Here is a 13,082-nt window from a genome sequence, read left to right as displayed (position 1 = left end):
TGTCCTGGTTTATGTCCCTTTTGGCAAACTTACATAAAAGTGACCCTGTACTGTATTTTATGACCAGATGACTTTTTTCCCAGTGGCTAATTTGTATCAGACCCCCATCTTAAAGAGACACAGAAATGAGTAGGAAGTCCAAGCCGGTTTGTCTCAATGAGCTTTCATTGCATGCTTTCATTATTTTTGCTCGTTTTTGCCACTGATCATCCATAAATTGTTGGAAATGAGTGATTAAGGAAGTGCTGCTTAGTGTTAGTGGCACATGCACATTCTTGGTATGTTTTTTGTGGGTGAGAGGAAATCGCGTACTGCACAAACAAAAAGGAAAACTCCTGCTGAGAACCTTTCAAGGAAATTTAACTTGCGTAATGTTTTGATCTTGGTGTTTATTACAGAAAATAAGAGTAATATTTCACCAGCTATTGTTATGTGTCAGCTAGTCCCTCCATCTGCTTGCCTTTCCTTGATGGCTCTTCCCAAATTCTCAGTTTATTTTAATAAAAACACCACTTAAAAATGTAGCAGTTTATTCATATGCTGAAGGCAGGTGAGCTGGGCCAGTGTTCAGAACATTTATTGTGTTGTGCTTGCTACTGTATAAAGATTTGGCTGTTGTGGCTGCAGAGCCCTGCCTGTGTTAGCTGCTGCAGCTTAACCCGTGCAAGTAAAATGTGGGGTGTAGTTCCTTTCCAGATAGTAAAATGCAGGGGTTTCTGCTCTTAAAGGCAGATTTCTTCTCTTCATCTCTTTTACTGAAGCATGGCTTTTAAAAATGTTTTGTAAGTAAAATTACTTATTTGGGGAGAGGGTGAAAAGTTGAAGCTTTGCAAAAATACTATCATTAATATTTTTTGAAACTGCTTTTTTTTGCTATACTCTGTTGTTAGCTTGCTGAACAAGCACAGTGTGTATGTCTCCCATGTCCTCAGATCCACTTTATATTTATCAATAGCAATGACTTTTCCTAGTCATGTCGCTGTGAAATAGGACTGAACTAAACTTAAGTTCCTGATGTATTGTGTTGCCATGCATTGTATTTGCAAACTCCAAGTAAAAGAAACATGGTAATAAATACAGTGAAAAGTGAACCTGCTGCTTTTTTATTTCTTGGTGGGTATGGAAATTCTAATTTCTGTATTTTTCCATGTAGAAAATCTGTACTCCCAGTTTTGCTGTTTGTACCAGTAGAACTCTGATAGGTGTAAATTACTGTAAAAGACATTTCAGTGTGTGATGACAATGTAGGAAGTATGTTCAAAGTTAGTTTTGAAGTATTTACTTTTAGCAACTTTTTTGCTTATCTCAAGCAGATTTTCATGGAAAGAAATTTGTTCCTATATTGCAAAATAACTGGCACATAAGTGGCTTGGAAATTCTTTCCAATATGAAATAATCTCTAATTAAAATCAGTCAGTTTTTAAAATTTGCCATGATTTTTCTGTAAAAGGGATTTGGAGAGTTGAGCCTTGTTTGCAAACAGCATTTGCCTGTGTTTTATGCTTTTTGCTTGTGCCTCTGACTGCAATACCCACAGGCCACTCTGTGTCATGGCTCACCAAATAGTCTTGAGGTGCCCTGTTAACAGTGGATGTTTATTTGGCATTTAAGCTCATATTTATTTGTCCATAAAATCATTCTGCATGATGTCTATGAAATGTTTACTAGTATGTAACTGAATTATTGTACATTATATTACAACCCATTTACTCATTCCATTAGTAATACCAGAAACAAAAGTTGTTTAATCAGTCACATCAAAGGCAGCTGTTTGGATTTGTATTTTTGATATAAGCTAACATGTTAAGTTCAGATATGAAGTCTAGTTTTTAAACTGGAGGCCTTTAAAATGACACCACCTAAAATTTATTAGAGTTTGTTGTTGTTTGGAAGCAGATCCTGATTATTCTGGGATTTTGATTTGGCAAGTAACTTGATCATGATTTTTCCTTCTCCCTATTAGAAGCATACCTAGCTGGCAGTTGTACAAACCCGTAACTTAATTTGTAGGATGTAAGGTGCAGAGCTAAGGACTGTATTTAACTGTAAATCTTGCATTAAGGATGATGCCTATCTGGAACCTTTGTGGGCTTCCTGCTTCCACTGAAGTCTCAGAAACAGCTTGTACACAGCTAAATGTGGAGTGTATTTGCAATTAGTAATATAGAGGACAGCCCCATCTAATATTAAGTATGAGAAGAGCTTATAAATTGGATGGAAAGGGAAGATGAGAAAGTTTAGTTTAACTTGTTAGCATGTCACATTGACAAGGGTTACAACCCTGAAAACATGTTAAATTACAGCTTTACCAAGTCCTTCATTTGCACTTCTGCAGAGGAAAGAAAAATGTTCTTATCTTACAGGTATATGTATTAGCAAATTAGTGCATGAAGAGTTTGGTGATTGTTTGGGCTACTTTTGTGAATCTGTGACTGGAATCTGTAACTCTGCTGTAGATTAGTGTGAAATGAAAATACCTTTGTAAAAGTGATGTCTGTTTGCAGCGATGTCTGTTTGCTGTCCTTTCACAATGATGTAAGAGCCTGACAATTACTACAGGTAAGTCAAAAGAAGTTGGGAATCCTGGTTGTATTACTATTCTTTTGTATTTCAAAATCTTAACTTCAGCACATGTAATATTTTTTTTTTTTTGGCCTAAATGTCTGTATTTGGACATTTAGGATCAAAGGCTGTGCAGGGCAGGTAAGTAACATGTATTTGACATCTTAAGGTCACATCATGTTTCACTGAGAGCGAGATAAAAAAATTCAAGAATCAGTGGCCAGGAGAGAGAAACTTGTCATATGAGGAATAATGGCTTAATGTGAATTTGGTTTTGTAGCTATATAAAATATTTTATCAGGTTTTTATAAGACTTCTTGCTTAAGTCAGTTGGGGTCATTATATGCAAAAATCTGCCTTTTTTATATTAGCATAAGGAGATTAGTGGTTTGTTGAATATAAGTAACAGTTCTGTATCTGGGGACAGCTGAGGGGGAAATAAGGGAATGTTGGTTGTTGCACACATTGGATCAAGATGTGATGAGATGTGATCTGTGCTCCGTTTCATTGAAGTAGTTAAATGTCAGTTGGTTGCTTCCATAAATTAGATGGTACTTCGTTTAAAGAGGCCTCAGTGTAAGGTACAAAAAAATAGGCTACCAGGAGATAAGCTGGTGGTGGAGTTTATTTGGTACAGCTTTTCTGCACTGGCTGCCTCACTGCCACTTTGTTATCTGAGCAGGGGTTCAGCCTTTCTGCAGCAGTGTGTGGAGTTGAGGTTATAATTACTTTTTTTGATCAACTCTATAATGCAGATAGAAAATCAAAATGTGTCAGCTTAGTTTGTGTTCTTGCAGCATTTTAATGTGTTTGAGCTATGGAAATTTGTAGAGTAACAAGATGAACCAAGTGTTGTTAGTAATATTGGGGTAAAAATACTGCACAAAGAAAATGGTGTTATTTTGAAATGTGGTTTTTCTGACTGTGACTTCTCTAGCACACTGTGAGAATCTGCATTAGGTGACGCATTATGAGTAGGTAGAGGCATCTGTAAAACTACTCAGTTTTGGAAGCTAGCACTGGAGCATTAGTTATTCCACCTCACCCCAGCCAGGAATGGGCTGCATTGCTGAACTTTTGTGCTTTCCCCACGCCTACGTTGCCCTGAACTTGCACATTTGTGCTGTATGTAGCATGCTTATGCTTTGTAGAATTTCCACAGTTTCTGCTAAGAGCCTTAACACGTAGCTGGAAGCCTGCAAATGGAATAAGATGAGAATATTTTCCTTTGCTGCTCTCTTAGTGCATAAATGGAGTTGGTTTTTTTATTTGGTTTTAGGATAACTTACGGAGTTCTGCATGAGCAAAAATAAACATGTTAAATATTTCTACTACTTGTAAAGTGTGCAGTTGGTACATCTACCAATGCTAAGCTTGAATCTCTTAGTTTATCACTGATGTAGACTGAAGCACTGGCTTCTAAAATATTTTTTCTTCCTAAGACACTTATTTTTAGGCAGAAATAAGTAGCTTTTAAATTTTGTCTGGATGGAACGTTCCTAATGCCCTCTATAGATCCTTCTGTTTGTGGTAGATGATAACTGTGTATCTAAAAACCCTGAGATGTAATTTTTTAAAATTTTCTTTTTTATGGTCAGTTTATAATAAAATTCATGTAACAATTTAATTTAAAACGGAAATGTTTCATGGAAAAATTTGCCGTGCTTTGGGAAGGAAGTATTCACACATGCAAAATCTCTGAAATGACTGTGATTCAGACCCCGTTTTTAGTCAATGGAAACAGGCAGATGCCTCTAAGAATTTGGCATGTCTGAGTTAGAGGCTTCAAGAGGCAATGTGAGCATCTTCCATCTCAGTGTGTTTGGATTTATTTCATTAAATGGTCAGAAACATTAAATCGATTTGTTTTATAAAAATGGCTGGTTTATGCACGAGGACTATCTTACTAAGATTTGAATATTTAAATATTTTCACATCAGTGTCTTCATTTGCGTCTCCATTGACATCAAGTAGTGACCATTCAGAACAAGCAAAACTTTGTCTCTATTTTAAATCTGTTTATGCGCTTTCGTTACTTTATATTAAAATTGAAAAATACTTACAGATTTACTATAATTATAATTTTAATTCACAGAGAAGAAAATTTCCATAGAATTTTATATTGGTAGCAGAAAGGTTTAATATAATTGTCTTAATCATGGAAAGGCAATAAACATTTTTCTAAGGGGTTTTCATTTATTAAATGAAGCTTTACTAGCAGACATCACTTCTCATTCCTTCTTGGAAAGCAGTGGAATTTTGATACTTATAACCATGTGATATTTAAATCTGTATTCTACATTACTTATTTAGTATTAGTAGAATTACTTCATGTTAAGGATTGCTCTATATTAAGAATCACTTTTTCTGAACTGACATCTCGAGGAAGGAGCTTGCACATCTGTAGTGAGAATTTGTGAGGCAGACAACAACTTTATTTACAAAGGCGGGGAGGAGGGAGAACCACAGACTTTCTTCCATCCCTGCCTATTTTTTTTGGTAGGTTTCTCAAGAGTTTCCCACCTTACTAATAGGAACTTCCATCATTCTGGTATTTTGACCAGTTCCTAGAAGTGTGCTTTCTTCTTGGGCTTATTGACCCACTATCAGGACGTTAGTAGTAGACATGACTTCAGGGGATTTATTTTTGTTTTCTTTACTTACTTTAGACTTTTAAAAGTGACCTGTGTGCTTGTACATGTCATTTGCTTTTGGTAACAGTCTTCTTGTGCCAGAAACACAATCACAGATTCCAAGTCTTTCTTTATACTTTGCGTTACTTGTCTTAATGCTCTGCCAAGCTATAAGGAAGTTGGAAAACATCTATTTATCTTCCTATCAGGCCAGTCTAGCAGGAAAGATTCTTTCTGATCCAAAAGTAAATTATTAGAGGGAGACTCATAGTGTCAGAAATCCCACAGCTCCCATGTTGTTGTTGCAGGTGGCTTTAGAAAGTCTGGGAAACTTGGTAGGTGGAGGGAATGGAGCATCTGAGAGCTAATTAGTGAAGGCTGGGCTAGTGAATGGAACAACAGAGCAAACTTGTGGGGGAAAGGGGTAACACTGGGACAGTTATCATTTTACTGTGATTGTCCTTTCATTTCTCATTTTCCTCCTCCCCAGAAGGTTTGGGTTGTATGTCCATAGATCTGCATAGGGCAAGCTGCAGCAGGGTAGTCGTGTCCATCCTGACAGCTGTAGGATGTATTATTTTATTCCAGTTAGTGCGTGCTTGCATTTTGTCTGCCATTCTGTGTAGCTTTTCCTCATTTTAAGAAATTGGTATGTATTCTGATATGTATTCTGTTACAAAATTTGGAAGGAATAATATTTCTAATATACTATTTCTATATTAAATCTACAAGAATGATACCTAATGTGGAAGAGCCAGGGATATATGCTCTTTGCTTGAGTAATTTGAATCCATGTATTTGAAACAGTGCCTTAACTGCTAGGCAATAAATGAATCTCACATTATGATTCTCACTGGACTCCATCTTGCATTGGATAATTGAATAATCCTAGGGAAAAAAGTGAGAAAGGACTGGTTTTTATCCCAGTCGTGAGGACTCAAGTCTGCAAGGAGTCCATGTTGGTTCTTAGGTTATTTTGCTGAGTTATTTGCGTGCAGCGGTGTCAACAGGAACGTTTGGGTATGGATCCCAAACTATGCTATAACATTTTGGTTTGGATACTCCTCTGGGACACTGAGGAAGGAAGCATAAGTTTTCTTTGGTAGAGGAATCACTCCAGTGAGTGTACTGCATCCTGAATAGATGGCCTCCTCACCAGGCATCTTTTTCTTGAGCTCTAGTTGAGGGATTTTGGTCCTTTACTTCCAGCTCGGCAGGCATAACTCTAATGCGTATTGTTACATGTCTTTAGCCAGTACCCAAAGAAATAATTTTCTTTTTTTTTCAACAGAACTTTCATTTTGTTTTTCTCTGTCTCTGCTTCTCTTTGAATTTTCTGAATTTTGTGACTTATCCTGTGTAGCTGTTAAGTTTGATACAGGTCAGTATTTTGGCTGCCTACTCTTCCTCCATTGACAGCATAGTAAGAACTGTGAAACCATTTGAGAAAATATGTTAACAGAAAAATCAGCTGAAAGTTTCTGGGAATGTTTTATGACTGAATTTTTCATGTTTGTATTGTGTGGAAAATAAAGAAAAACTTTAAAATATACTTGTGTTGTGATTAAAAGTCCTCATTTTAATCTTAAAATCCCCAGAGGCTGGGAAGATTCTGTGAGGGAAGAGGTGGTGTGGGAGAAGACACAGTCAGTGCTGGTTGCAGTCTGAAGTATTTGGTTCTTGTATGGGCAAGGAAATTGTTGTTTGTTTTTGTTTTTTTTTTTTTAACTTGAATCTGAGGCCTGAATATATTACTTCTTGATTAAAATGTTCTTAGCTTGCTCCATGAGGGTTCTGAGTCATTAGCAGCTGCATTTTAAAAATGAACTGAGTTTTCCTAAAACTACAGCATCTGTTTTTGACTTAGTAATTTGTGTAGTCTCATAAGGTAATGACCCCTTGACTAAATATCAGTGTGCTAAATGTAGTAGGTGTTTAATGTTGCCTGATGCAGAATGCTTCTCCTTTGCTTATTACAAGACTTGTTTGTGGACTGCCTTGAATAGGTCACAGCAAAGATTGCTCCAAGTCTGGTGTCAAGCCATAGAAATGGGTGAAATGCTTGACACTCATCTCTTCACTAATGCTTGCAAATTGAAAAAGATGCTAAAAATGTAATTGGGGTTAATATATAACATCCCCAACCTCATACCCAGTGTAATTCTCCCTTTTTTAGTGGCTCCACTTTTCCTGCAGATGTTATCATGTGTGTTTGTTGCCATCAGCGCCTCACTGAACAAATCTTGAGGTTACTAAGACTCCTTTCTGTCATGTGAAAACAATGGGCGTCATGTGTACTTTAAATGTGCCATGATTGCAGAAATGTTTCCCAGGCTTTCCCCATGGGTCAGGGCATGGTGTAAAAAGTGATGTTTACCTACCTTGCAAGAGGTCAAGATGTCCAAGCAGAACTGTGTTCAAATATTCAGCACCATAGAAACTTAGTTAGCGCTCTCTGGTTTTGTGTGTAACACGTAATTTTTATTTCATTGATGATAGGCTGTTTTATTTTTTTTTCTGCAAAATTGCAACCAAATTAAAATGAGGAGTTAACAAAAGCCATTCCATGTCTCACATTGGCAATGTAGCTCTAAAAATGTCCATCTTATAGGAGCTAATAATACGTTCATCAAAATCTCTATAGCCAGGTAATGTTCCAACAAAGAAATACTTTTTCTTAAGGTAAGGATGGGGCTGTAGTTCTTCGACTTTACCAGGAATTTTGCCTCTTGCAAAAGGAGAAGATAACATATTGAAAGGTTTTCTAATCATTCATCAGCATTAAAACAAAAGAACTCTGGGTACGTATCTGTTAAAATCCATCTAGCATTAGACAGCATTAAAAACTATGCTTAAATTTCTGAAGAATAATATTTGTGTTTCTAATCATAATTGGCAGAGCATAAATTGACAAAAAATGGCCCGATTGCTTTCATTTATGTAATCATTCTTTCCCAAAAAATAACAACTTGTGCGTTTCTGGCACAGGGTTGTGCCACTGCTCGGAAGATAACATTATCTTCCACAGAGGCTTTCCTGGAAGATGGTGCATGTCTTGCCTTAGCATTGCTAGAATGGCAGTTGTCAGAGATTTCCTTTTAAACTTTCCAGAGTTTACATGTGGCGCTTAATGGAAAGAGGAGCAGACAGGCAGGTTTCTTGCCTATGCACTGCCCTTGTGAGTGAGGAGAGATCCCTGTGCCAGCTGCCTGTTATATGAGAGGCCTGAAACTTGGTGGACAACCAGTGTGCAGAGCAAGATCTTCACTTGTTACTGGTGCCAGATCAATGGCAAAGCATTTTGTATTGTTATGTTTGTATAATTCAAAGTAGTTACAGAATTTTAAACAGGAAAAAAACCCCAATATTTTTGTCTCCATTATCAAGAAATTTTCCTTACTGAAAAGCTGTAAGAACCTATCACCACACATATTATCTTCTAAAGTAAAACTAGTCTCTAGATGTTATGTGTGAATGCACATAGCAGGAAAGTCTTAATGTGTTGTAAGTGGTGTAATAGTCTCTCAACACAAAATGTACTGCAGGGAAGAGGTGGTTTCCTTGGTAATTATGCTTTCTGAGTTGCTTGTATGATGTCTGTTATCCCTTCAGCACTGTTGCCATTTGTACTTCATTGGGTTTTTCAGATGAAGAATTACCTTTTTCGGCCATGTGCTGTTTTTTAGTATCTTTTGGCTATTTGTCATCCAAGATCTGTATTAATCATAATAGAAAAGAAACATGGTAAGATTTTGATGATGCCTTCCAGAGCAGCAATTAAAAATTTGTCAGAACACTTCTAAAATAATTAAAACCTTTCCTGCTAAAATTAGGCTTTTCTTGAAACATGAACCCTTAGGCCTGGTGCTCCTGGCAGCATAAGTAGCTCAGGATTAAACTATAAAAACTTCTGAATGTCTTGACAATTGAATTTTAAAGAATTAGAAGTCTGAGAATCAGATATCTCTGAGGCTGTACAAACCACACGATTCTTAGAATGTGTTTGTAGGACAGCTTTTATTTGTAGGCAGGCCTTGAGAGCTTCAAATGCTCTTTTTTTTCCACTCTCCCCATTAGTGCACAGAGAAGATGACAGATATTACTGGGCTTCTGGCAAGTTGCAGTCTGCTGGGATTGATGTGTTAAATATCTTTCCTTTAATAAAATACTTCACTTGGTTAAGTGCTCATGTTAAAGAACTAGGTGGATTTTGAAAATGTGCTGTGAGTAAAAGTGTAGGTGAGCTGTGGACTTGTAATCTGTGAAACTTTGAAGTTAAAAAAAAAAGAAGGTGGGGGGGCTTGAGGGTATAATCTGTCAGTCCTTTTCCCCAATTTTCTTGATAAACAGTTAAATTACAGTTTCTATTGGATTATAATAATCTGCTTCCAAAAGTTTTTGTATATCATATTTTTTTTTCATCTTCCACAAGAGACTCCTTTAATGTGTCAGTCAGCCTGAAAGATGTCAGACTTCTGCTTAGGGACAGTAGGGAACCACGCAGGAAATTCACTTTCAGGGGTGGCTTTTGCTTTATGGATAATCTGAAACTCAACTGGAGGAATTTGTAAGGTGCTGGTGTGTTTTGTTTTGTTCTCCTGTTCAGCAGTTACCAAAGATGTTGTTATATGCTTGTAGGGCAATGATAGTTGATGCTTTGTTGTAGATACCTTCATGGAAAAATACTTTAAAGTGGAGTTACTGAAACCAAAGCCACTGTTGAGAAAGAGAAGTGCCACCTTCCTTCAAACTGGAGGGTGTTCGTGTTTCCTAAACAATGATCCCGAGTGCATTTCTCTCATTTATTAACAGGCAGAGAAGTTTATGTATGAATTGAAGATCAAAGATCAGACTCTTTTCAACACTTCTGCCTTCCTTTTTAGCTTGCATTAGTTCTATCCTGTTGCTCTTTGTGTTCCACTTCCAGTTCATCTCCTCCTTTTTAGTGTTTACAACCCTCCTTCTTCTCTGCATGTCCCTGGAGAGTAGGAACAACCCAAGTGTGTACAAAAGTGAGGGTGCTTTATGAGCCCCTTCTCTTTAATAAAAAAATCTGTTCATGTCATTCTTGTGTTTTTTGGTTGTTTTTGTTTGTTTGTTTGTTTTTCTGATATCTTCAGGGAGTGTCTGGAGAGGTAACCATGCTTTATATTGCTTCATCTGTTTCCATTGAAGAAAATATGTCCTGGTTACGGATTCAAATTTTCTAATTTTTGATTGGCAAATAGTCTTTCTGATTGCAGGCTTTGTTCTAGACAAGTTTTTTTTATTTTATTTTAGAGGAATATATTTTTCCAGGTCCTCCTACTTCCCTTATTTTTTTCCCACCCCTTTCTCATCACACACAGAAATGTAACTTGAAGTCATATCAATATTCTTAGTGTATAGCAGTGAGTGTATGAAAGCCCACCACCTTAACATGTATTTCAATTGGCCACTTAATTTTATAATGTCAAACTTAATCACATTTTGTGAAAATTAAGCCAGTGTATTTTTATATCTTTAATTATTTCTAAAGGCTATGGTTGTATTCATCTCTTAAATTTACAGCACAGGAATGTTATTTAAGGCAGTGTAGTAGTTAATGCTGGTCTGAAATCTGTGTTTGGTATTTTAATTGATAGTGGTGTTGAGGTTGTTCTCCTTATGCCCACCTTAAATAAACAATATAGATATTTTTAGTCTGTATCAGTCTGCATCTTGTGTTTGAATTCTTCTTTAAGTACTAGAACACAGGATAGCTACAAATCAGTCTTCTTCCTCACTGGAGGCATCCTGGTTCTTTGCTGGGCAATCCGTGCTTGGTTTAGAGGATGTGTTAAGGGTGAGATAGTGTTTGTGTAACCAAATGCAGTTATGAAAGCTGAGATACAGAACCACCTTCTGAAAAACCCAATGCAATCTTGTTGGTTGTATAGTGCTGAATAAACTTGGTCCTTGTTTAGAATGCTGATTGGAAATAGTCTTGCGTTCCTACACTTTGTGTTTTCTCATACTGGGCTAATGTTCTGTGCTCAAGGCAGATCCAGTGGTGTAGACTGAGCATGAGAAATAAATGTACTCTACAAGCTGATTTCACATCTCCAGTTTTAGATGGGATTGTTGGTGGTTTTGGAGATGTCAGGCTCTAATGCTCCTTTTCACATACAAAGGAGAAAATGAGAGGAGTAAATGGATTCAAAAAGTGCAACAAGTGTTACGTGAAATAGAAGTGGCAATATCTTCTGTGCTGGGACGTTTGGTTCATCTAAGAAATTTGAAGTAATGTAATGGGACTGTGGGAGAGAAGTGAAATGACTCAAAGAAGAAAGGTTAAGTCAAAACCAAAATGTCAGGGAAGAGGTTTTTGCTCAGGAAAAAAAGAAAAGAAATAAAGCACTGAACTTCAAGTTTTATTTGGATAGTCTTGCTTTATTGAAATAAAGTGAAATATTTCTTACATGTACCTGTATCTTTCTGAAAGTCAGGAGTACAGATTCTTGCCCAGCTCTTAAATTACTGATGTTACTAATAATAGTATTCAAGCTTTTATTTTTCAATCTGAATAAGCAAAACTACCCTCAGCAAAAAAAAGAAGTAATAAGGGTATCTAAGGTCCATTTCTTTCTACTTTTTTACTGTGAGGGTGCCTGAGTCCTGGCAGAAGTTGTCCAGGGAGGTTTTGGAGTTTCCAAACTTTGAGATACTCAAAAGATGCTTGGACATGGTCTTGGCAGCCAGTTCTTGGTGTCCCTGCTTGAGCACGGGGTGGGCCAGGTGACCTCTGGAGGTCCTTGCCAACCTCAATCATTCCATGATTCTTCAGAGCTTTTCTCTGTGTGCACGGGGGAGGAAAATTCTGTACCTTTCATTCCTTTCAAATAGCAGTTATTTGGCAGGTACTCTAATGTGTGTAAGTATGAACTAATGTGCCTGGAACATAAATGTTTTTATAGGGCACAGTCTTATAGGTGCCTAATTGAGATTAAGTATTTACCTATGTACTTTAGGTGTCTTAATTTCTTTTTTATCCTGGACCATTACCAAGTATTCATTAGTGTCTATGACAGAATATTTCTATCTAGTCACTTCACCAAAGTTCTTAAAAATATTATTAATTCACTATTTTAAAATGATCATCAGAGTGTGAATCCTAGTATGTGTGCTGTGCAATATAAAAATTGTTCTGCCCTCAGCAGAATGGAGTGAGTTGTCAGTGGTAACCTTACTGTTGTGCAGAGGACTGGTAGAGGAGAGGAACTGGTGTGCTACAAGAGATCAGTGCTCATGGTTAGGATGCCTGAGGTCCTCGTTCATGGTTGGATGCGCTGATTATGTAGAAAGCATAATTTTCAGGGTAAATGCCATATAAAGATTACCCTTAAGTAATCCTTTAGTTAAGCAGTGAGGGAAGAGGTTATAAAAATAGAAAAAACAATAAAGTAAAACACATGTTCTGCTTTTAACTATCAAGTAGTCTTTGCAGTGAAATATCCCCAAGCTGGGGTGAACCTTTGTGAGCAACAAGCTGGGTTCTCTTGTGGAGATGTGTACTGGCAAACAAAGAAAAATAAAAGTAAAATTGATATTTGAATATCAGTCTGATGGTTCCTTAATGGCCTGGATGCCTAAAGAAAGCATCCCAATCACTCTATTGCTCAAAATTAATTGAATTAGTGACGACACAGTCAAAAGTAAATCTGATTTTGTGTGTTATTTGGTATATTTATTTTTGCGAATCTAGCACTCAGCTGTTGGAGCGTTGTTCCATTTTCAGACTCGAGCAGATGCCGTGGTCTGTGGCCTCGTGGAAGTGTGATCTGTGCGTGCTCGGTGGCCGGGGCAGCGTGGGAGCTGTGCCTGAGCGGAGCCGGGAGCAGCAGTTCCGCAGCCGAGCGCTGGAGGGCT

The 13,082-nt window shown here is 37.2% G+C and overlaps 1 protein-coding gene across 3 annotated transcripts in view; it reads left to right on the top strand.

The window, feature by feature from the left end:
• The window catches only part of LMBR1 (limb development membrane protein 1), a 69,389-nt gene that overhangs the window by 28,655 nt on the left and 27,652 nt on the right, over window positions 1-13,082 (top strand). The window contains exon 1 of one of the 3 annotated variants that reach the window (XM_039571627.1): window positions 2,505-2,559. The exons of the other annotated variants lie outside the window; for them this stretch is intronic. The gene's annotated coding sequence lies outside the window, so the exon portion shown is untranslated. Of the gene's footprint in view, window positions 1-2,504; window positions 2,560-13,082 lie in introns of those variants that run through there. 3 annotated transcript variants of the gene reach the window in all.

The sequence above is a fragment of the Corvus cornix genome, chromosome 2 (genome assembly GCF_000738735.6).
Source record: "Corvus cornix cornix isolate S_Up_H32 chromosome 2, ASM73873v5, whole genome shotgun sequence".
NCBI lineage: Eukaryota > Metazoa > Chordata > Aves > Passeriformes > Corvidae > Corvus > Corvus cornix.
The sequence above is the reverse complement of the archived record's forward strand: the minus strand, read 5'-3'. Positions and strand labels throughout refer to the sequence as shown.